General features: G+C 39.4%; 1 protein-coding gene across 5 annotated transcripts in view; it reads right to left on the reverse strand.

Annotated features, from left to right (window-relative positions):
* LOC109432009 (zinc finger protein 135) overlaps positions 1–22,550 on the reverse strand; it is a 135,820-nt gene that overhangs the window by 110,888 nt on the left and 2,382 nt on the right. The window lies entirely within an intron of this gene.

The following is a 22,550-nucleotide window of genomic DNA, read 5'->3' on the forward strand; positions in this document are numbered from 1 at the left end:
CCACCTGCTTTTCCGAGTAACATGGAAGGTAGTGATATACTCTAGAAATCTTGTAAGGGATTGCATTTAGAAAATATTATTTTCTTTGATTATTTTCTTCACCAAAACGTGCATCAATATAGCGTGAAAGAAATTGGTGGGGGTAAAATGGACAATCGATGGGGTAAAATGAACAAGTTGTTAAAAGTTTTATAACAGCATATTATTTCTATGTTTTTAATTACAATCTATCAAATTTCATACGAAAATTTCGACTGTCATTTTTTTACGCTCAAATATCAGTTTTTTTAACAAATATTTCGGGCTAATAGCGATTTTGAAAATCCGCCGAAGGTGTACTGTGCCGCCGCGCGTCCGCGCTCTGTTGAAAGTGTCAACGCGCAAAGATTCGAGCTTCTGATCGTGAAAACCACCTCTACAGAAGAAAGAGTGTGTTTGTTCCCGTACTCCTGCTACTCGGTGTAGCTAGCCTCTTGCTAGCCTACAGCTGCTGCTTGCTCTAATGTGGACCTTAAGAAGATTGATTGTCGTTTTTCGATAAAGGTGAACGAGGCACATGTAGAGTATTCGTCGGTTGTGATTCCGGATAGTTTTGGACGTATCGCGGTGTTTTGTATCTTGGTGCCCTAATCTTGGCTCTAAGACCAAAAGGGGCAAGAAAAAAGTGAAGATTAGAAGTTTCTGTGCATTCTAGAATCTGTTTTAACCCTTATGGATGCTGTTAATTCCGGAAGCAAATTTGGACTAAACTTCTGATCGAAATGACATTTCCTGTGGATACATCCGGAATGGTAACAGTGATGCTGCTGCGTATGGAAGACACAATCTTACAGCGTCCCGATATTCAAGTGAATGCTGCGTTTAATTACAGTTCAAGTGGAAACCACTTTGAACTGCGAATCACCAGGTTTTGTGTAAGGAACTGCATGATGGTAATATTTGGGTAACATGATTTGGCACCTAGTTTGGCACTGTAATTTTAATGTTAAATTGTTTCATAAATTTGAAATATGTATCCCTGTAATAGTGAGAGGGATTAGTATTTTCTTTTCGTTTCAGAGAGCGAGTAAAGGCGCTTAAGCCTAGGCATAAGGACCAGGGCATAAGGGGTAAATACCTTTGTCCCATTTCAGAATTCCAAGGACCAATGAGTGACATTAACCTTCTTAGCAACGTCACTCCCACCGTTAATATTTCATATGCATGATTCGTATATGGAACGGTTGGTACGAGATGTCCCCGTTCTTTGGTTTCAATAACAATAACAACGCTGCACAGTAGGCCTGGCCACTTTAATGTTTGTAATACATCTCAGATGTACTGCAAGGATTAATAATGACAAGAAAAATGATGGAATTAGTCGATTTCATCATTTTCCAGGGTTCTTTCAATGAATGGCTGTGTATGTGTAGACTAGACTAGACTAGACTAGACAATCTATCAAATTTCATACGAAACCTTGATTTTGTTGTTTTCAAACTTTTAACACAAACTTTGAAACACACTCGAATATTTTTTGTAAAAATAGTGTAAAAAACAAGCACTGTTTTGGATAAAAGTTATATTTTGTTGATAAAAAAAATATAACTATCCCACGATATGCATGACGGCCGATGATTCAGGAGTTTACAAAAAAAATGTAATTTTGGTGATATTTGAACCAATTTTCCACTTTATCCCCACGGTCTGATTAAAATTATTCCAAAACTTTTTTTTTTTACAAAACTTTTTTTTTTTCGGTCAAATATAGTCTTCAACGTGGTCTTTATTCTTTCAGGGGGTAAAACTTGTAATAATTTGAAAATAACTTACTAGAAAGCCTTAGCTATGATAAGTAGATTTCACATTATTTCCGATTTTTCACGTGATTTTTAAGTTTTTGTCATTTCGAAGAAGTTTATTTGATTTTAATGTTGGAGTTCAGCAAAAGTATAATGATTCATGCTTAGGCATAAGCTTCAATCGTTAAAACCTGAGACGTTTAAACATGTTGAAAAACAATAAAAGCCATGAAATTTCACCCTGTCCATTTTACCCAACCTGTCTGCTTTACCCCACCCTCCTATTGTGGCGTAGGGTGCGTGTACCAATTAGCACTACCTAAGGAAAACTATTCGTACAAAAATAACGAGAAGATCAACGAATGCCATCAATATGTTAAAAGAGAGCTTAGTGTCCATATTTTACAGGAAACGGAGCCAAAACTACTTTTAGTATTTATTACAGCGTGTGCCAATGATAGGAACCCTGTACCAGTTATGGATACATTTTTTAACTTCGGTTCCTTTTCGCACTATTTGCGTGCATTCCTTTTATGGGATTTGCCATAACTAGTACACTAAGGCGAAAAAGGGTGCAAGGAAGCCGAAAAGTTATGAAAAATGATTTATTTCTACCAAAATTTGATCAAAATGTGGAGTTTAAATGAGTGCAACCATCTTTTGTGAACGTGATCTGTTGTTCAAAATTTTTTTTCTTGTTGATTTACATCGTTAAAGGGTGAAAATCAACTACAGGGGGTGGCCAAAATGTTTGGGATAGGTAACTTTTTTTCTCCCACAAAAAAATTCAACATGCTATAACTTTTCATAGAGGGCATCAAAATATCTCTAATTTTGACTGTTCATCAACCTATTATATGTGCGTCATTGGTACAAATTTGGGCTCGATTGAATAGTTTTTCACGAAGTTCAAAAATGAGTTGTCTAAAAAATAGTTAACGAACGGTTCTAACTTTGTGAAAGATTAATCAATCGAGCCCAAATTTGTACTAATGATGCACATATAATATATAATGTGCCTAGGCGAAAGCTGTGTAAGTTTGTGCTCCGTCCAATGTTTTAATTATTGTAAAAACGAATCAAGTCATTATGTCCGAAATTTGTATGTATAATTACAGTGTAATGTTGTTAGCCGTTCCATCAGTCCATGTCCAAACCCACTTGACCTAAAAACAACTTTTGATGTGAGTATTTTTTTTTTGTATAACAAATGACTTGACTACTCAAACTTTGTATGTAAATTGTAGTTTGCCCTGAAGATGAGTGAATAAACGCTCGAAACGTAGGCTTTAATTAAAACAGTTGTTTTATAAGCAACCCGAGGACCGAAAATACGCCAGCAATCGCTATCAAATTATCAAAGACGGTCGTTATTTTATCAACACATATAATAGGTTGACAAACAGTCAAAATTTGAGATTTTTTTATGCTCTCTATGAAAAGTTATACCGTGTTGAACTTTTTTGTGAGAGAAAAAAAGTTGCCTATCCCAAACATTTTGGCCATCCCCTGTATGACGAATAATTGGTACTATAGCTATAATTGGAGTACTTACCCTATAATTTTTGATTATGTCTTTTCTTAAATGTGATGTTGAACAATTAATTGTATGTATGTATCTTTGACTATCTTGGACGTAGAGGTTGCTGTTGGAAAATTGAAATGTCACTCAGAGTGACTCTTTCCAGCTCACACATATTTTTTTTTTTTCATTTTCATTTTCATTTTGCTGCATTTGGTGGGGCAATGAGAGCGCAAGTCAGTCCAAAGCCGATGATAAGGAGGGGTAATGGCTGAATAGTCTTTGCTGACCACATAAACGCCATGGGATAGGAAAAGGGTATTTTGGTGTGGGATTAGGGTGTTGGTACAGACTTGACAATATCAATGCTATTCAGATGCAAAATAATTTTAAGGCTCAATAGTGAATCGCATACCTTCCAAAACCAAAAAACAATAATTCACAAAATACCAAGCAAGTCATAGAAAGAAAAAGCGCCCGATTGTTTATTTTGTCAATTATAACAAACGGAAACTTCTACCCTCTCCGACTCGCCAGTCACCCCGGAAAAAATGTCCCTTCAGTTCTGGAAAATATATTATTCCCAATTAAGCCTTTAATCGAATTGTCCGCGTGGTCTTGTAGTACCCCTGCTAGGTAAGAATCAGTCATTGCCATACATATTAAATGCTAGACATGACCCCATGGATAGCATTTGCATATGTGAAAGCTTTGCTGATGTGACTTTCCTATTAGGCAATTCTCTCATCTCATGTTTGTCTTCAAAACCTTATCAAGCTTAGAAAATTGAAGTTGATAAACAATACATTACAAGGTTCGAATTCCCATAGAATGAGATCATTCATTCGCACTACAACACCATAGGAGATAATACCACATTGGCTGATTACAGTACAAATGTGAAAAATCTCCCTTTTCCCCCTATCCGCAACCCGGGGACGCGCCCTGTTGGATTTCGAAAGCCTCGGAGAATATTACAAACCTTCAATGGCATTCCCATAAACTAACCCACATTGCCCATTCAGGGGTCTGACTGGGCATATTACCCTCCCTCAGTTTGTAATATTCTCTCCAACTTGGAATTATATTTTCCCGGCACATAAATGACTTCGACAAATGTTCGATATAGGTACTATGCAGCGTCATGATCAGTATAACTATATCAGATGACTTGAAGATCTGATTCTTACAGAATTGTTTGCCATTGATTATACATTCAGCTATTCCAATCATTGCTGCAAGGCCATCGACCACATGCCTGAAATCAAAGCTTCCTGGAAGATATAATCCAAGCCCAGGGTCTTTCCAGCTCACACATATTTTTACTAAGAAACTGTTTCCTGAGGATAATCTGTGAAGAGAAAGCTCTCAGTTAATAACTGTGGAAGTTCTTAAAGAACACAGCCGAGAAGCAGGCTTCGTCTCTGTTGGTACGTAACGTTACAGTGACTTATACTTTTTATTGAATTCCATTGCCTGATGTGATTTTGATTGCATCATACCAAATTGCATCCTTTTTGATCCTGACAAAGTTGCACATTATTACCACACAATTTTAAAGCTGTGCCTGCGACTGCGTGCTACCTGTCATCAGAGGCATGCAATCTGTTGAAAGCCAAATTTATGGGTAAAACGCATTTATTTTACCATTATTGACGATTTTCTTTCGGGTATCTTATTCATGATTCCTTAATCGTGGACATGCCATAATTAGTGCACACGCCAAGAATGAAGATAAATAAAATCGAAAAAAAAATCTCTAAAATGGTGAAACACGTTTTGGACCATTACACCGCACTGGTGCATATGTCCAGGCATACAATCCCATTCATGCATCCATTCCATTCATTGGAAACCAGAAATAAAACGACAATTTTTCGCTCTGCGTGCGATTACTATTAGAGCGACACAGCTGGACCAAACCTTCATCCATCTCAGCTGCATCTACTCACTCCGGGATAGAATTACACGCGTGCTGTTTGCAGTTGTGAATGCATCCTATTCGATGCCTAGATGAGATTGATTTATTCGCGTTGAAATTTTATACATACACTGCGCCCCGGCCCCCTTTGCTGATAATCGATGAAAAACGAACCGCATCCGATCCGATGACTGCCCGCCGATAGGATGGGCCCGCGACAGATGAAATTATGCTCCCCAGGCGTTGTTGTTGCTTTGTAGGGCTCTCAGCTCATGGGTCTCGAGGCTGGATCGAGGCGGCCGTCAAGGTGGGGATTCTTACATATCTGGACCAAAGTCGGGTGGTGTCGTTTCGCCAAAGGAGGCGAATTTGTCGTTTGTCGGGGCCGGAAAGTAAGAGTGTCCAAATGGCGATTGTGTCCATTTGTGCGGACCGATTGGCCGCCAATACTCGGTGACCGAGGAAGAGCCATGCGCGTGGAACTGGGATAAGATTGGCGACTCACGATAAGCTTTGCGCACACCGCAGGTGATCGGAGACTTTTGCGTTCGCGATAAAGTAATTGGTTTATGCGTGAAAGTTGCAACAGATGAAACCTAAAATGGACTTTTTCTGCGCAAGGGCAATCACGAGTCATGGTGACAATTTGGCCCATTGAAGAAATCCGCCAGGTTCTTTTTGTTGCATTATATATAAAAAAATATTGAGTGAATATTGACACCTCGAAGAGCACCTAACACTTGCTTCCAGTACACCTGGAAACAATTAGATACACATTGAGATTACCCATGGAGATTACAGATGGAATCACAAATATACCTCGTTCGGATGGATGGTATTTCTTCGACATTTTTAACGTTAGGTTTATGTTTATAGAATTCCATGACATTTCCCCGAATTTCATTACCCCGAATGGTACCTTATCCTGAATACATTTTACAAGATTATAAATTTTCAATTTACCTGAATGAAGGAATGCTATGTCATTTATCTAGGAATAAACTAGCTGGGGTTTCGTCATGATTTCTTATTGATTTGTTTTATTCCAATTACTTTTTGGCGATTCTTAACTTCGGTCACCTTATCTATGTAGAGTGGTATAAAAGAAATTTAGATCCACAGAATAGTGAAGTTTGGCGCCATCATGATGGATGAAGTAACATATCTTTAATAGATACCTGATTTTAAAACATAAAAGAAGTTACTCAACTACATTCTTACTTCACATTAGGGTTCTGATACATGCTTTTATAATGTTGCTATGGTTTTATTACTAAGCGGCATGTTTTCATGATTCAGAATTATGATGTTTGATAAATAGAAACAAGATTAGGCTTATCGTAACGCCTTTGGCAACCATGACTACTTTTAATGGAAAATATGTATGAAAATCATCGTTAACGTCATGTTATCATGACTCGTAGTCATGATTTCATGAAGTGTATAATTTTATGGTATTATGACTTTTTGTCATGAATTCGGAAACTAATTTTTCCGGCACATTCGCATATTTGTTCGAAGCATCCATCCAAAAAGATGTCGTACATGACGTAGAATAGGATGCTGAGCCTCATCAGAAAACCCACACTTCTGACAGTAATCGTAGCGAGGCCTTGAAGTACGTTCCAGACCTGTGCCCAGCTTTGGCAACTAACTGGGTAGAAGTTGGTTCTTATGAATAATGCTGATTAGCGCTGATTCGACTCTGAGCTCAGTCCCTATTACTGTGCCAACTCTCGCGTGACCACCCTTGCATCGATATTTAGCTACTAGGATCACAGGCGATGACTTTATTGCCAGACGGGGGTAGCGGCTTTACGGGGGACCCAACAGTCATGCTGTCTTACAAACCGATTAAAAAAAAAAAGGGACGACACCGTTAGTGGCAGAGGAAGCGATGGATATTTTTTCACAAAAGAGGGGCTGGCAAGATCGCCAACACAACTGTTGACGACGGAAGCTTCAATATCTCCCGGTGAGCAGTCGGGAGCGTAGTGGCACGAGGCGGTACAGCACCAGAAGAGGAAGCACAGATATGTGGCGCAGATCTCACGGGGATGAAAAAACATCCGGCACACCAGGATTGGAGAGATGCTACTAGTGCTGAAGAAGGAGGTGGCCAAGAAAGGCACCTCCTACAAAGCACTATCTCAAGAGGTTCTGGGCCAAAAAGTGCAGGTAAGAGTGTAAAAACCTGGACACTCAAACAGCAGGCCGGCAGGCACGCAGATCGCCACGACTAAGCTCCTCGTATGGGAGGTGAACAAGGCGACTGCAGTCGGTAAGATCAAGGTAGGCTGGTCAGTGTGCCCGCTCTACATATACGAGACGCCAGTGGTGTGCTTCAAGTGCTTGGAGCATAGACATAAGTCGTGGGCGTGTAAAGGCCCCGGCAGGAGCAAGCTCTGCAGAAAGTGCGGAGTGGAAGGCCATATCGTCAGGGAATGCAACTCGGCACCAAAATGCCTGATTTGTACAGGCACGCGAGGAGGTCGAACCAACCGACGATAATGCAGGTTATACAGCTAAACCTGAACCACTGTGAAGCCACACAACAGTTGCTGTGGCAGTCAGTACGGAGTCAAGTACAGACATCGCCCTACTATCGGACCGATACCGCTGCCCTCCCGATGGCGGGAACTGGGTAACGGATAAGGCCAAGCTAGCGGAGATCTGTACAACCGGGCGTTTTCCGGTCCAGGAAATAATTTCCACGTCGCACGAGGGCTTCGCAATAGCGAAGAACAATGAAGTGTACTACTGAAGTTGTTCTGCTGAGCTATGGCTAGCCTAAACTTACTGTAGGAACAGTGCAAAGTCCATGATTGATGTTACCTTTTGGAGCCCGGGTCTAAACCCTAGCTTGTACTGGAGGGTCGACGATGGATACACGCATAGTGACCATCTGGCGATTCGATACAGAATGGAACACGGAGGAAGACGGCCACAGCCAAAGGTCATCTACCGTCATCGGGGATGGCTGACCTCGCGATTCGATAAGCCGGCATTTGTGGAGCGGGTAACACCAACGATCTATCCAACGATGATCTATTCGGAACCCTAAGCCGTGCATGTGATGCCACTCTGACAAGGCGATCCCTACCCAGAAATGGACGCAAACCGGTGTACTGGTGGTGTCCAGAAAACGCAGAACTCCGCGCATCCTGCCTAGAAGCTAGAAGGAAGATGCCAAGATGCCAGATGGTTTAACCCTAAAACCTCTTGAGAATCAGCAGATTTTCTCACCCTAAAAATAGGACCCCACGGGGATGATAAGGAATGGCACAGAGTTCATTTTCGATGTGATCCTTTGGAGTCCAAGTCTAAATCGTAACTTAGACTGGAAAGCTGATGATGAGTATATACGTAGTGATCATCTTCTTATGCAGTACAGAATTTGCTATGGAGTGTAAGTGTTGTATAATTCATGTCGTATGTACTACCGAGAATTTTGTGTGATTTTGTGTAAACCGTGAATGTTTCAATATAGCAGGTAGTACTCGTGTTAAGTATAGGTTTTTTCCTAGCTAAACTCCCGACAGCGATAGATGTAGTTAGGAATAAGCTCCACCACCCTGAGCGTGAATATCCACCCACTGTAGTTCAACAACCCACCACTAGAGGGACGGTTACCATCTACGGAGCGGCCATGAGGGGTGGCGTAGCGAGGCCATTAAGGATTTTGGAATTGGGAGAAGAGGGCAAAGACCGAGGAACGAGGTCATGAACCCATGGACGGTCGATGACTCCATGATTCGTTCTCATTTTGCTAGAGTCCGTCGACCAAGACAGAAGTTTGGAAAAATTTAAAAAGTTGAAAGTACAGATAGTTGTCAGAAAAGTAAAAAACCTTGTCAAGTTCAAGGAGAAGTAAAGAAGAGTGAAAGTGGAAAATACGAAAAGCAAAGAGGACTTCAGGTATCTGAAATAACCGTCTGCAACTATAAAACCTAAACCATAATGCCCTCTCAATATCCCAGAACCCCGCCGTTTTTGAGTTTAAAACCTCGTGAAGCGCCCTACGACGCCCGTGGGTCCATTAGTAATTCCGGCAAAGACTGAAGACCGATCCGTTACAATATCGGTAGGACCCGGACAAGTAGCAGGCCGGAATACGGAGCAGCGCGAGTCCCTAGCCACCTCCGGATACCGTGGAGAGCGAGCCGAGGATCCACGCCCGCACGCGAGTCGCCGTTGGAGACGAGGAAGGAGAGGTGGTGGAGCAGAAGGAGAAGGGGCCCCGCAAAGAACAGGTCAGATAGAATTAAGAAAGTGGGAGTAGAAAGTGCCAGGAATAGCCTAGGAATAAAGCGTTGTTGAAGCAATAAACTGGTGTAGAAAGTGTAAAAGTGCTGTGGTTTTCCTCCATTTTGTATGGGAATTACCTGCCCGCGAGTTAATTGCATAGTGAACGTGCCGACCCTGAGGCCATTGAGTCGGGGAGTCTCTGTAGTACTCCCGACTGACTACCCAATACTTACAGGAGGAAGTCGACCACAGACGAGGATCATTGATATGCATAAGATATTGCTGATCTCGCACTTCGACAAACCACCGTTTGTGTAGCAATTGCTCTTAGAAGGTAACAGCAACGACCTGTCTATCGAACAACGCAATACCAAGACGTTCCCTACCCAGGAATGAGCGCCTACCAGTGTACTGGTGGTGTCCAGAAATCGCAGCACACCATGCACCTTGCTTAAGAGCTTTTCCTAGCTGCACCGATGAGAGTAGAACGGAAAAAAGTGAGGCTTACAGGGCGGCTAAACTAGCACAGAACAAGGATCTTAAGGCGCATGAGGGGATGTGTCTTCCGAGTGGCTGCAGAAGACCTTGGAAACGTTGTTCCCGCGCCACGACATATCGTCGGTTTCCCGCAATAAGGGCACAACTAAAAATTTGTCATTTTTGAGATTTTGATAACAAATGATGAAAAACTATGTAAACTTTCATCTCACAAAGACCCGTTTCGAAATTCGTTGAGAAATGCGAGATTTTGGCATTTTCACCAATTTTTTGCAATAAAGGCACAACTCAAAATCAGTCAACTTTTTCAATAGTCGTTGAAAAATAGTAATTTAAACTTCATGAAACAGATAGTCCTTCAGTGCCTTTCCATGATATAACTATTAAAATTTGTTTACTTTTGTCAAATGATGAGAGTAATAAGTGAATTTGCAGGAGGTACTTCAAGATTGACAATTTTTAAACGCTGAAAATTCACATTTTTTGAGTTGTGCCCCTATTGCAGGAACAACAGGCAACGGTCTCCACAAGCGGGTGCACGATCATGATCGATGACCTTCTGTCGAGACTCTTATAAGATCACTGGTCGGGGGCGCAATAGGAATCCGCTTAATAGGAGACTAAGAGCTTATGGGATTTCGCCTTTTTGGGGGTGTGGCCTATTGTCTCGGGTGTGTTAAGAGTTAGCGCAATACGTTCTTCGGCAAAGTTTTAAGGCTTGATAAGATCTACCATTTAGAACGTTGGTTCGTATGATTAGTTGGCAACTTGCCCGCTAGAGGGACTATCAACAGTTTGATGCTAAATTGCACTACAGGAACCATATCAGGTTGTCAAGCAAACGTTACGATATGCGACAGCTCAAGACACTGATAATTTGGAAGGATAGTATCTTCGGAAAAGTTGTAGGGTACGCCAATTACTTATTGATGATAAGTTGCGAAGTTCGAAATTCCTCCACTGGGCAGCGCTAGTGAGCGAGTAAATTTTCAAAACCTCATATCTCAGAATCCTGATAACTTAGAAAGTTGGTGTCTTTGGCAAAGTTGATCAGTATGACATAAACTTACATAAAAATAAACACTTGTTTTGCAATTCTGCCACTAGGCGGCGCTAGTAAACATGCAAATTTTAGAAATCTTATATCTCAGAATCCCGATAACTTAGAAAGTTGGTGTCTTTGGCAAAGCTGATCATGACAGAAACTTACATAAAAATAAACACTTGTTTCGCAATTTTGCCACTAGATGGCGTTTACCGATTTTATTCGTCTTTTTTCGACTTTTTTTTGGGGTTTTTCGGCTTGGCAAAACTAGTGTCGCTCCCCCGATAACTTAGAAAGTTGGTGTCTTCGGCAAAGTTGATCAGTATGACATAAACTTACATAAAAATAAACACTTGTTTCGCAATTCTACCACTAGGCGGCGCTAGTAAACTTGCAAATTTTAGAAATCTCATAGCTCAGAATCCTGATAACTTAGAAAGTTGGTGTCTTCGGCAAAGTTGATCAGTAGGACATAAACTTACATAAAAATAAACACTTGTTTCAAAATTCTGCCACTAGGAGGAGCTAGTAAACGCGCCCTCCGATAACTTAGAAAGTTGGTGTATTTGGTAAAGTTGATCAGAATGACATAAACTTACACTGTGGTGCATAATTGATCGGACAAACGCCGATTTTCATACAAAGTTGATCAGTATAACTTTGCCGAAGACACCAACTTTCAAAGTTATCAATATTCTGAGCTATGAAATTTCTAAAATTTGCATGTTCCATACTGCCGCTCTACGCATACTTGTCCCATGTTATATGGGATTCCCAACTTTGAGTGTTAATAGCAACTAGGAAACATCAACGATTCTGATGCATTTTCATAGCTTTTTAGCGTTATTAAAAGTTGATTCGTAGAACGGAAGTGGCGCCGTTTGACATGGGGTAAGATGTCACTTAACATGGGTAGCATAGGCAATAACAACCATGCGCCTCCATGTGTTCCCATTTTTTCTTTCGGAAGCACATGGCTGATAACAAAATTATCAGAAAACCTTACTACTTTATTACCGAAATAGTCCAAAGGAAACTCTTCATCATTACTAGCTGAATTAATCACTTTTTGACTCGATTTCATTTGCTAGTGCGTATCCGTTATGTACCCGCCAAAATACATGCACATGTCGGCAGGACCCCGGCAAACCGGAAAAAATCTCTCCCCTCTCTGCCGGTGGAACCGGGAATCTCCCTTTGCACTGCGTCCGGATTTTTCATTATTTTATTTTCGAAAGCCACCAACATTTCGATAAACCCCACTAGCCAGCCACCACAACGTCAAAGTGTGTCCGTCCAGTGCAGCATACACACGCTACCCACCCATATAGCATCAACAAGGAGGAGGACAACCGTTCCGAAAAACCCGGATGGATGGGTAATCTGACGCACCCCTTTCGCGGGTGGAATGGGATGAATTTCCCAGCAACAACGGTCCGGAATCTGCACAACGACGATGACGACGACAGAGGAAACGGACATCGGTTGGTGGGATCGGGCATTGAAAGTCTGTGGTGACTGGTGAGGGGCAGGAAGGGTAAAATAAATATAACAAGCTCGGCTGACGGTTGTGCGCGCCGGGGAAAACAGCGCGTATGTATTCGCGAATTCGAGTGCACACACAAAAAAAGTCGCGGGGTGGCCAATTCAGGACTTCTCCCTTCAGTTAAAATGATGAATATAGATTGCTTTTAACTCGCACCAATATTCAGTCGCATGCAATTTCACTCTCCGACGGTGCTGCTGCTGGATTGGGATGGGGTGGCGATTGGGTTTGGGGTTTTGGCAGGGCTATGTGGGTAGACGAGCTCCGGATAGGTAGCATGTGGGTGGGATGAGGTGCATTATCGAGCAGGATATGTTTCGCCGTTCTGATTGAAATAATGAGCAAATGATGGCATATCAGAAATAAGTTTGAGCAGATAGAGCGACAAAAATGTCGCAAAATACTTAATGGAAATGGTGTTTCCTTTTTTGTTTCTCTTGCTAGCATTATGTTCTACCTGAAGTCTACATATTTTAAAAATGTACAATTTACTTCATGCTATCATTATTTCACACCATATTAGTAGGGTAGTGACCGATATTGTGGTATTTCAATTAGTTTTTGAGTTGTTGACGGAAACTACCGAAAACTGACCTTTTTGGTGATTTTTTGAGATCTTAAGATCAGTTCTAAGTACATTTTCGGACACTTTAGGGTTCCAAAAACATAGATTCTGATAAAATCGTTTTTTTTTTCATCAACTCTATACCATTTTTGAGAACTTTGGGCCCCTAACTGTTACTGTTACTACGTATCTCACTCAACCTTGCCCTTGAGAAATGGACTTCAAATTTTACATGATTTTATTTATTGAATTTTAATCAATTTTATTTTTTGCAAAAATACGGACAACCTAGTGAAAACTTTTAAATCTTAACCTTCTTTTTGCATCTAGTTGGGAACAGCTCGCTGACGTAGTGTACGGTTTGGGTCAAAAATGACCCTAATGCCAAAAAAGGGTTAAGGCAGTTGATAGTAACAGCTTTTGATTAAATTTTTCATTAATTTGAAGATAAGTTTTAAAGCTAACATAATAATTTTAAATCAAAAGGTCTTATTTGTAGATGTTTCTGTCGATTTAAACTATATGAGCTATAAAACGATTTAAACTATATGAGCAAAATGACCATCATTTGGCTCCAGCGTCATTGAATGATGAGTATATTTTTCCGAACTGCTTCACAGTGGTGCGTTGCTGAACAAAAGCTAGCCAAAACTTCTCATTCTCGCAAAGCAAATCATACACCAATCGAAAAGACTCGTCTTAGGCTTACAAAATCACAGTATCGCTGGAGTGCACATCCTATTATAGTTTTAGATCAATTTTACTCAAAATTTTAATAAATAACAAAGAATAACTTTTTTAGCCAGCTTTTTCATAACTTCAATTCCATACAGATGATCTTCACAAATTTACGAACAAAGTCTTCAAAGCAACTACCACAGTTCATGCGTTTATAAAGACACGGGACACTGGCATAGCTGTGAATAAACATTACAGGTTTTGTATTAATGCCATAAACCACGGTATGTTCAGGAGACTGTAAAAACTCAAATTTCAATGATATAATTGGAAATTTTGGATTTCGACAGTTGAAATGTTAGGAAACTGACAGAAATATTACACCTACGTGAAAAGCATTTTCATTTTTTGGGTTTGGGAGCGTCCATAAAATAATGACGTAGAATTTTGTGGCCGATTATTTACTCCCCCTCCCCCTCGTAGCATATTTTCCCATACCTAATACATGGCTCGTCACACAATCTCAGACTCCCCCCTCCCCTCTAAAAAGCTACGTCATTTATGGACGCCTTGGACGCTCCCTTTCGACCGACCTCGCACCACTGCAGTTTTTGCTGGTGCTGGTGGATATCACTTGGATACATATGGCCGACTGGTTTAGCTCAATTCGGTGCAGTGTTTTTAAAATAATGTTAATTGACCAATTTTTCCTTTGAATGGTTAAAAAAAATATTTCCATGCTAAATGGTTTGTAGTCAATAAAGCCCAAAATCGCATATTTTGCCCTATAAATTGAGGTATAGCTCAAAATTGTGACGTGCTGGAGAAAATCTGAGCCCGGATTCTGATTCAGTGGCCCAAAATCTGTCAGAGACACATAAGTTTGCTCTTGAGACAGACCAAAAGTCAATTTTTGTTACGCTGTTATAATTAATATGCAGTATTCCTCAAAGAAGAGTATTTCTGATTTGCCTTGATCGATTTCTCTTTCGCTAATAACTTGATCAAAATAAACTTAATTATTATTCTTTTTGATTCTATAGCAAAATGTATTCGTGTCGTACGTATTTGAACCAAAAATCTTTGGAAAATTCAATAAACTTCTGTAATAACACAAAGAGAGGATCGATGAAAAGAAATCGTCAATGTCGGTTAGGCCCTAATCGTGTGATTTTTTATGGAACCTTCAATTATGAATTCCCTTTGTATTTCCGGTGGAATCAATTGATTTTTTTTGTGAATTTCGAACGAAATTGTTGGGGTTATTTCGGAAAGAAAGCCCCGATAATGGCTTGATTATTATTGTAAAAAATATTAGAGAACTTTCATTTGAAATCTTATTCGTCTTGGATTAATTTTTAATATTCAAACTTTTGTTGGTGCAATTCCTAGAAAAATATTGCTGTTTAATTCTAGGTATAAACAAAGGCTACGTTTTCCGAATTTTCTGTATTAATCGAAAATTTCAACAGAAGAAAACTCCAAGCAAATTTGTAGAAATTTCAAAGATTTTCTTATAAAAAATAGTAGTGTAACCGCCAAGACGCAACATCAATAATGAAATGCCAATTTGGAAATTTCACCAGGAAAATTCCCCAACAGTAATTACTCTAGGTTTTTTTTTACTTATTCGTTTATTTGGAAGGCTCGGGCGCCACTTGGGCATAACAGAGCCGAAATCATCTTTACATTTTTTTTATGTTGATTTTACATGTTGTTTTTAAATTTATACTGACTTAATACTAGGTTAGTTTTGGGAGCCGAAGTACTCGCGGCGTTTTCGAGGTTAGGGATGACAAATATATAAAGTTGGAAAGGAGGAATTAAGGCACTTATACTAAATTACTTGCTATCTTATACTAAAAACTTTGATGGGACCGACTGTCCTGATCTGTAACGGGACTAAACAGAAAGGGCTTTATCGGGAGACAACGACAAGAAGAGGACAAACGGAAAGGGGGACAACGAAAGACAGGGGGCAAACAACAAAACCAAATTTCGGGCAACGAAAACAAGGAACGTACGAGATCAAATTCTGACATCAACACGTTTCAAAAACTGGTAAATAAAATCCATGTACTCCAAATCAAGACCTGCCAACACTTCTCTAACGGGTTTCTGTTGTTTTCCTCGGACCCGGAGAGTTTCATACAGCTCAGATCTGACTTCACGATGCTCATCGCATCCCCACACGACATGTTCGATATCCTGATAAGCCACGCCGCAGACACAGAGATTGCTTTCTGAGTGCCCAATACGGAAGGTATGTGCGTTTAACAAATAGTGGTTGGGCATCAGCCGACACATTACACGAATGAAATCGCGGCCTAAATCCAACCCTATGAACCATGGCTTCTTCGATACCTGCGGAATGATGGAGTGCAACCATCTACCCATCTCTCCATCTCTCCATTTGTGTAGCCAGCTGATCAATGACGGGCTAATGCAAAAAATTGTCGAAGGCGATTTGACGCTCGTAAATATCGCCTTCGCTAGCGCCCACCTTAGCCAGAGAGTCCGCTTTCTCATTACCCGGAATTGAGCAATGTGAAGGGACCCAAGCTATGGTGATGGTGTATGAGCGTTTGGACAAAGCACTCAAGACTTGGCGAATTCCATTCAGGAAGTACGCTGAGTGCTTCATCAATTTCATTGACCGAACAGCCTCCAGAGAACTTAGACTGTCGGTAAATATGAAGTAGTGCACAGGTGGGAGAGTGCGAATGTACTCTAAGGTGTAATATATAGCTGCTAGCTCAGCAATGTACACCGAGCATGGCTTTTGAAGCATGAAGGTGGCGCTATGGAATTCGTTGTAGACACCGAAACCAGTCGAATCATCGGTTTTCGAACCATCTGTGAAGAACTGTCTGTCCCCGCTAACATGCCCGAACTTACTTGCAAAAATTTGTGGAATACACACGGAACGAGAAGATTCTGGTATTCCGGTGATCTCATCCTTCATGGACAGATCAAAATCCACAGAGGAACTGTAGAAGTCTGAGAAGTTGTCACGATTGGTGTTAACCGGAGATGGGTTTACCTCCAACGTCATGTACCAGTAGTACACACTCATAAAACGAGTTTGAGGGTTCTGTTCAAGCAGCTTTTCAAAGTTTTCAATGACCAATGGATTCACAACCTCGCATCGGATGAGGAACCGGAACGATAACTCCGCAAAGCGGTCTGTCAGAGGCTGTACACCAGCGAGTGCCTCTAAACTCATTGTGTGAGTCGAGTTCATGCAACCTAACGCGATCCGAAGGCAACGGTACTGAACCCGTTGAAGCTTCAGCAAGTGTGTTTTCGCCGCGGATTAAAAACAGAAGCTACCGTATTCTAAAACCGACAGAAGTGGGAAAAAAACACTGCAAACCTACACTAAATTCTGTATCTCACGAACGCATCCGGCTTTTCTAATGAACAAAACGGTTTTAGGCGTAAAATTGTCTGGAGAATCGAATGGAAGTGTTAAAACAGACCGCACGGATCATTATCTTGCTCATTTTGCCTTAATTCCCCCATTTTTATTAACATTTATATGGAACTAGCTCTAAAACAATTATGAAACATGAGTGTGGTTTGCTTTGAAGGACTTTTATGAAGGATTAAGATCTAGAAAATCGATTTGAATGGATTGCAGTGACCGCATGAATGTATTTATGCTTATTTTACCCTAATTCCCCTCATATATAGAGTTTTGTATGAAATTAGCTCCATAACTCGCAAAAAAAATATGAGTGGTATGCTAAGAAGGCTCTCTTTAGTGAATTATGATACAAGGAATTGATAAGAAGTGATTGCAGTGACTGCGCGAATGTAATTATGCTCATTATACCCTAATTCCCCACATATATTGAGTTTTGTATGAATTTAGCTCCTTACTTGCAAGAAAATTATGAGTGGTATGCTAAGAAGGCTTTCTTCAGTGGATTATGATGCAGGGAATCGACTAGAAATGATTGCAGTGACCGCGTGAATGTTATTATGCTTATTTTACCCTAATTCCCCACATATATTGAGTTTTTTTATGAAATTAGCTCCATAATTTACAAGAAAATTATGAGTGGTATGCTAAGCAAGGGTTTTTTAGTGAATGATGATACAAGGAATCGATGAGAAGTGATTGCAGTGACCGCGTGAATGTTATTATGCTCATTTTACCTTAATTCCCCACATATATTGAGTGTTGCATCAAATTAGCTCCATAACTCGCAAGGAAATTATGAGTGGCATGCTCTGAAGGGTTTCTTTAGTGGATGATGATACAAGGAATAGATTAGAAGTGATTGCAGTGTTTGTGCGAATGTAGTTATGCTCATTTTACCCTAATTGTCTACATATGTTGAGTTTTGTATGACATTAGCACCATAACTCGCAAGGAAATTATGGCTGGTATGCACGAAATTTTTCTTTAGTGGATTATGATACACGGTGATGAAAAAAGATTGCAGTGACCGCGTGAATGTAATTATGCTCATTTTACCCCAATTCCCTACATATTTTGAGTTTTGCATTAAATTAGGTCTATAACTCATATGAAACTTAAGGGTAGTATGCTATGGAGGGTTTCATTAGTGAATTACTTATACTACAAGGAATTGATTAGAACTAATTTCAGTGACCGCGTGAATGTCAGTATGCTTATTTTACCCTTATTCCCCACATTTATTGAGTTTTGCATGAAAATAGCTATATAACTCATAAGAAATGGGTGGTATGTTGTGAAATATTTCTTTAGTGGATAATGATACAAGGAATCGATTAGAAGTAAATGTAGTATTCGCGTAAATGTAATTATGCTTATTTTACCCTTATACCCCACACATATTGTGAATGACATTAACTCTCTTACTCGCAAGAAATTTATGGGTGGTATGTTAAGAAGTGCTTATTTGGAAGATGAGGATACAACGAATACATTTAAAATGATTGCAGTGACCGCGTGAATGCTATTATGCTATTATTTTACCCTAGTTCCCCACATATATTATGCCGTGAAGGAGTTCTTTAGTGAGTTATGATATTAAGAATCGAGTAGAAATTAATGCAGTGAGCGTGATTGTTATTTTGGTTATCCTACCCTAATTACCCACATATATTCAGTTTTGTATGGTATAAGCTCTATAACTCGCAAGAAACTAATGGATACCATACCATAATTACATTATCGTGATCACTGTAATCACTTCTAATTAATTACTTGTATCATAATCTTTCTTGGTATACCACTCATAATTTTCTTGAGAGTTATGAAGCTAATTTCATACAAAACTCAATATATGTGGAGAATTAGGGTTTAATGAGCATAATTACATTCACGCGGTCACTGCAATAATTTTCAATCGCTCCCGTGTATCATAATCCACTAAAGAAACACTTCCTTGCATACCACCCATAATTTTCTTGTGAATTACGGAGCAAAACCCAATATATGTGGGGAATAAGGGGAAAATGAGCATAACTACATTCGCGCGGACACTGTAATCACTTCTAATCTATTCCGTGTATCATCATCCACTGAAGATACCCTTCATAGCATACCACTCACAATTTCCTGGCGAGTTAAGAAGTTAATTTCATGCAAAACTCAAAATATGTGGGGAATTGGGGTAAAATGAGCATAATTACATTCACGCGGTCACTGCAATCTTTTTTCATCACCGTGTATCATAATCCACTAAAGAAAACCTTTCTTGCATACCAGCCATATTTTCCTTGCGAGTTATGGTGCTAATGTCACACAAAACTCAACATATGTAGAGAATTAGGGTAAAATGAGCATAACTACATTCGCACAAACACTGCAATCACTTCTAATCTATTCCTTGTATCATCATCCACTAAAGAAACCCTTCAGAGCATACCACTCATAATTTCTTTGCGAGTTATGGAGCTAATTTGATGCAACACTCAATATATGTGGGGAATTAAGGTAAAATGAGCATAATAACATTCACGCGGTCACTGCAATCACTTCTCATCGATTCCTTGTATCATCATCCACTAAAAAACCCTTGCTTAGCATACCACTCATAATTTTCTTGTAAATTATGGAGCTAATTTCATAAAAAAAACTCAATATATGTGGGGAATTAGGGTAAAATAAGCATAATAACATTCACGCGGTCACTGCAATCATTTCTAGTCGATTCCCTGTATCATAATCCACTAAAGGAAGCCTTCTTAGCATACCACTCATAATTTTCTTGCAAGTAAGGAGCTAAATTCATACAAAACTCAATATATGTGGGGAATTAGGGTATAATGAGCATAACTACATTCGCGCGGTCACTGCAATCACTTCTTATCAATTCCTTGTATCATAATTCACTAAAGAGAGCCTTCTTAGCATACCACTCATAATTTCTTTGCTAGTTATGGGGCTAATTTCATACAAAACTCTATATATGAGGGGAATTAGGGTAAAATAAGCATAAATACATTCATGCGGTCACTGCAATCCATTCAAATCGATTTTCTAGATCTTAATCCTTCACAAAAGTCCTTCAATGCAAACCGCACTCATGTTTCATAATTGTTTTAGAGCTACTTCCATATAAATGTTAATAAAAATGGGGGAATTAAGGCAAAATGAGCAAGATAATGATCCGTGCGGTCTGTTTTAACACTTCCATTCGATTCTCCAGACAATTTTATGCCTAAAACCGTTTTGTTCATTAGAAAAGCCGGATGCGTTCGTGAGATACAGAATTTAGTGTAGGTTTGCAGTGATTTTTTCCCACTGTGGAATGGTTGTTTGGTACAGCCTGATCAGATCTTCCGGGTAAGCTCCCCACCATGTTCCGGTAATAGTTCGCATAAAGTTGATTCGCTTTTGGCATTTTTGTATCAGGTACACAATGTGCTCTCCCCAGGTGCATTTGGAGTCGAATCAGAGACCGAGATATTGAGAAGACATGCTATGAGTGATTGTCTTACCCATCAGATGGAGCGGAAACTTTGCCGGTTTGTGTTTTTTAGAAAAGACAACCATCTCAGTTTTCTCCGGAGATAATTCGATACCCAGCTTGAGAGCCCAAGTAGACAAATTATCCAAAGTATCCTGTAGTGGTCCTTGCAGATCAACTGCTATTGATCCCGTCACAGAAACAACACAGTCATCCGCAAGCTGTCTTAACGTGCAATTTTCCATGAGACCATCATCTATGTCTCTGACATAAAAATTGTAAAGAAGGGGGCTTAGACATGAACCCTGGGGGAGACCCATGTAACTAATTCGTGAAACTGTCAAGTCACCATGAGCAAATATCATCTGCTTCTCAAACAGCAAATTATACAAAAAGTTGTTTAAAATTGGTGAAAGGCCACTTCCTTTACTTTCTTTATTACTCTAGGTTATAGTTTGATTCTCATCGAGATTTTTTTATCTATCGATGTCTTAACAACTTCGTAGGGCCTACAGAAACTCTACTTATTTATTAAAATCAAGGAATATGTGGTCGGCGTTAAGTCAGAGGGGACCAAGTAACAAAATTGACGAAAATTAGATTTTTATGGCATTTGATTAAGAATTACTGAAGCTACTAGGAACATGCACGCATTTTACTTAATGTTACAATTAACGAGAGTTATAGCACAATTTTCTTTTGGTTGAGCTGCAAAAATCAATAATTGTGTGCAGTCAGAGTGGACCATATGCTTGATGTCAAGATAGTTGAAAAAATATGTATTGGTTAAAATCCAAAAAATAAAATAGTTTATCATCAAAATGTAATACGTTTCCAAATCGTATGACTCCCTAACGCATTTCCTGATGATTGTTGGCCAATAAAGCACGTGAAATTCCATTTTATGATGGTCAATATCGTATTTAACAGATCATCGTGTTGAAGCATATTGCGCAGACAGAGTGGACCATGTGTCTCTAAGGAAAATTGTTGAAATTACCTTATTCTTCGTAGTCCTTTCCAAATCAAAATATGTTTGTTAAGTAGCTGTTGGGCATCATATTGAAATGTACCAATACCCGTTTCATGAAGAAATTGATTTTACCGATTATTAAAGAATTGTGTACTTGGTTCACTCTGTCTGAACGAATTTTTGAAAAATGCCAGTCCTCTGAATACATTATTATGAACTGTGTAACTACAATATTCCAAAAACGCACCGAACTATGAAAATACATTCAAAAGTTGTTGGCTATTACATGTTGAAGTTAAAAATTCTTAAATTGCTCATTAATTGACTACCCTTCATGTGATATTAAACTGTTGTACTTGGTCCACTCTGACTGAACATAAAAATTGAAAATGGTAATCAATAGTGTAATAATAGAAATATCAAATTTCAAACTGCCTGCTTACATTATACCAAGCATTATACACTACTCCTATTAACTGTTGTCCTACTTGTGCATTTTTTTTTTCATCAAATATGTAAAAACTTGAGTGTGAACTGTAGTTGGTTGAAGATTTTCCAAAAACCGTTCAGTCAGAGTGGACTAAGAACAATCAATTACTTAGCAATTTCTTGGTTTCAAACTTTATTTTACGTTTTTTCGCGATCAATACAGAGCGATGCTGTGATTAATAATTATTGAGATTTATGGCAAAAATTCAAAAATATTTGTTGAAAAATTCAAAACTTATACAGTTGCTAACTTTAAAGTCGTTTTTCTAGAAATTAAGTAAAAGACACATGGTCCTCTCTGACTTAACGCCGACCGTGAAGAATTGGTAATCTTACTATTTCTCAATTCAGATTAGCAATAATGCTCAAATCA

Source organism: Aedes albopictus, chromosome 3 (genome assembly GCF_035046485.1).
Source record: "Aedes albopictus strain Foshan chromosome 3, AalbF5, whole genome shotgun sequence".
NCBI classification, from domain to species: domain Eukaryota; kingdom Metazoa; phylum Arthropoda; class Insecta; order Diptera; family Culicidae; genus Aedes; species Aedes albopictus.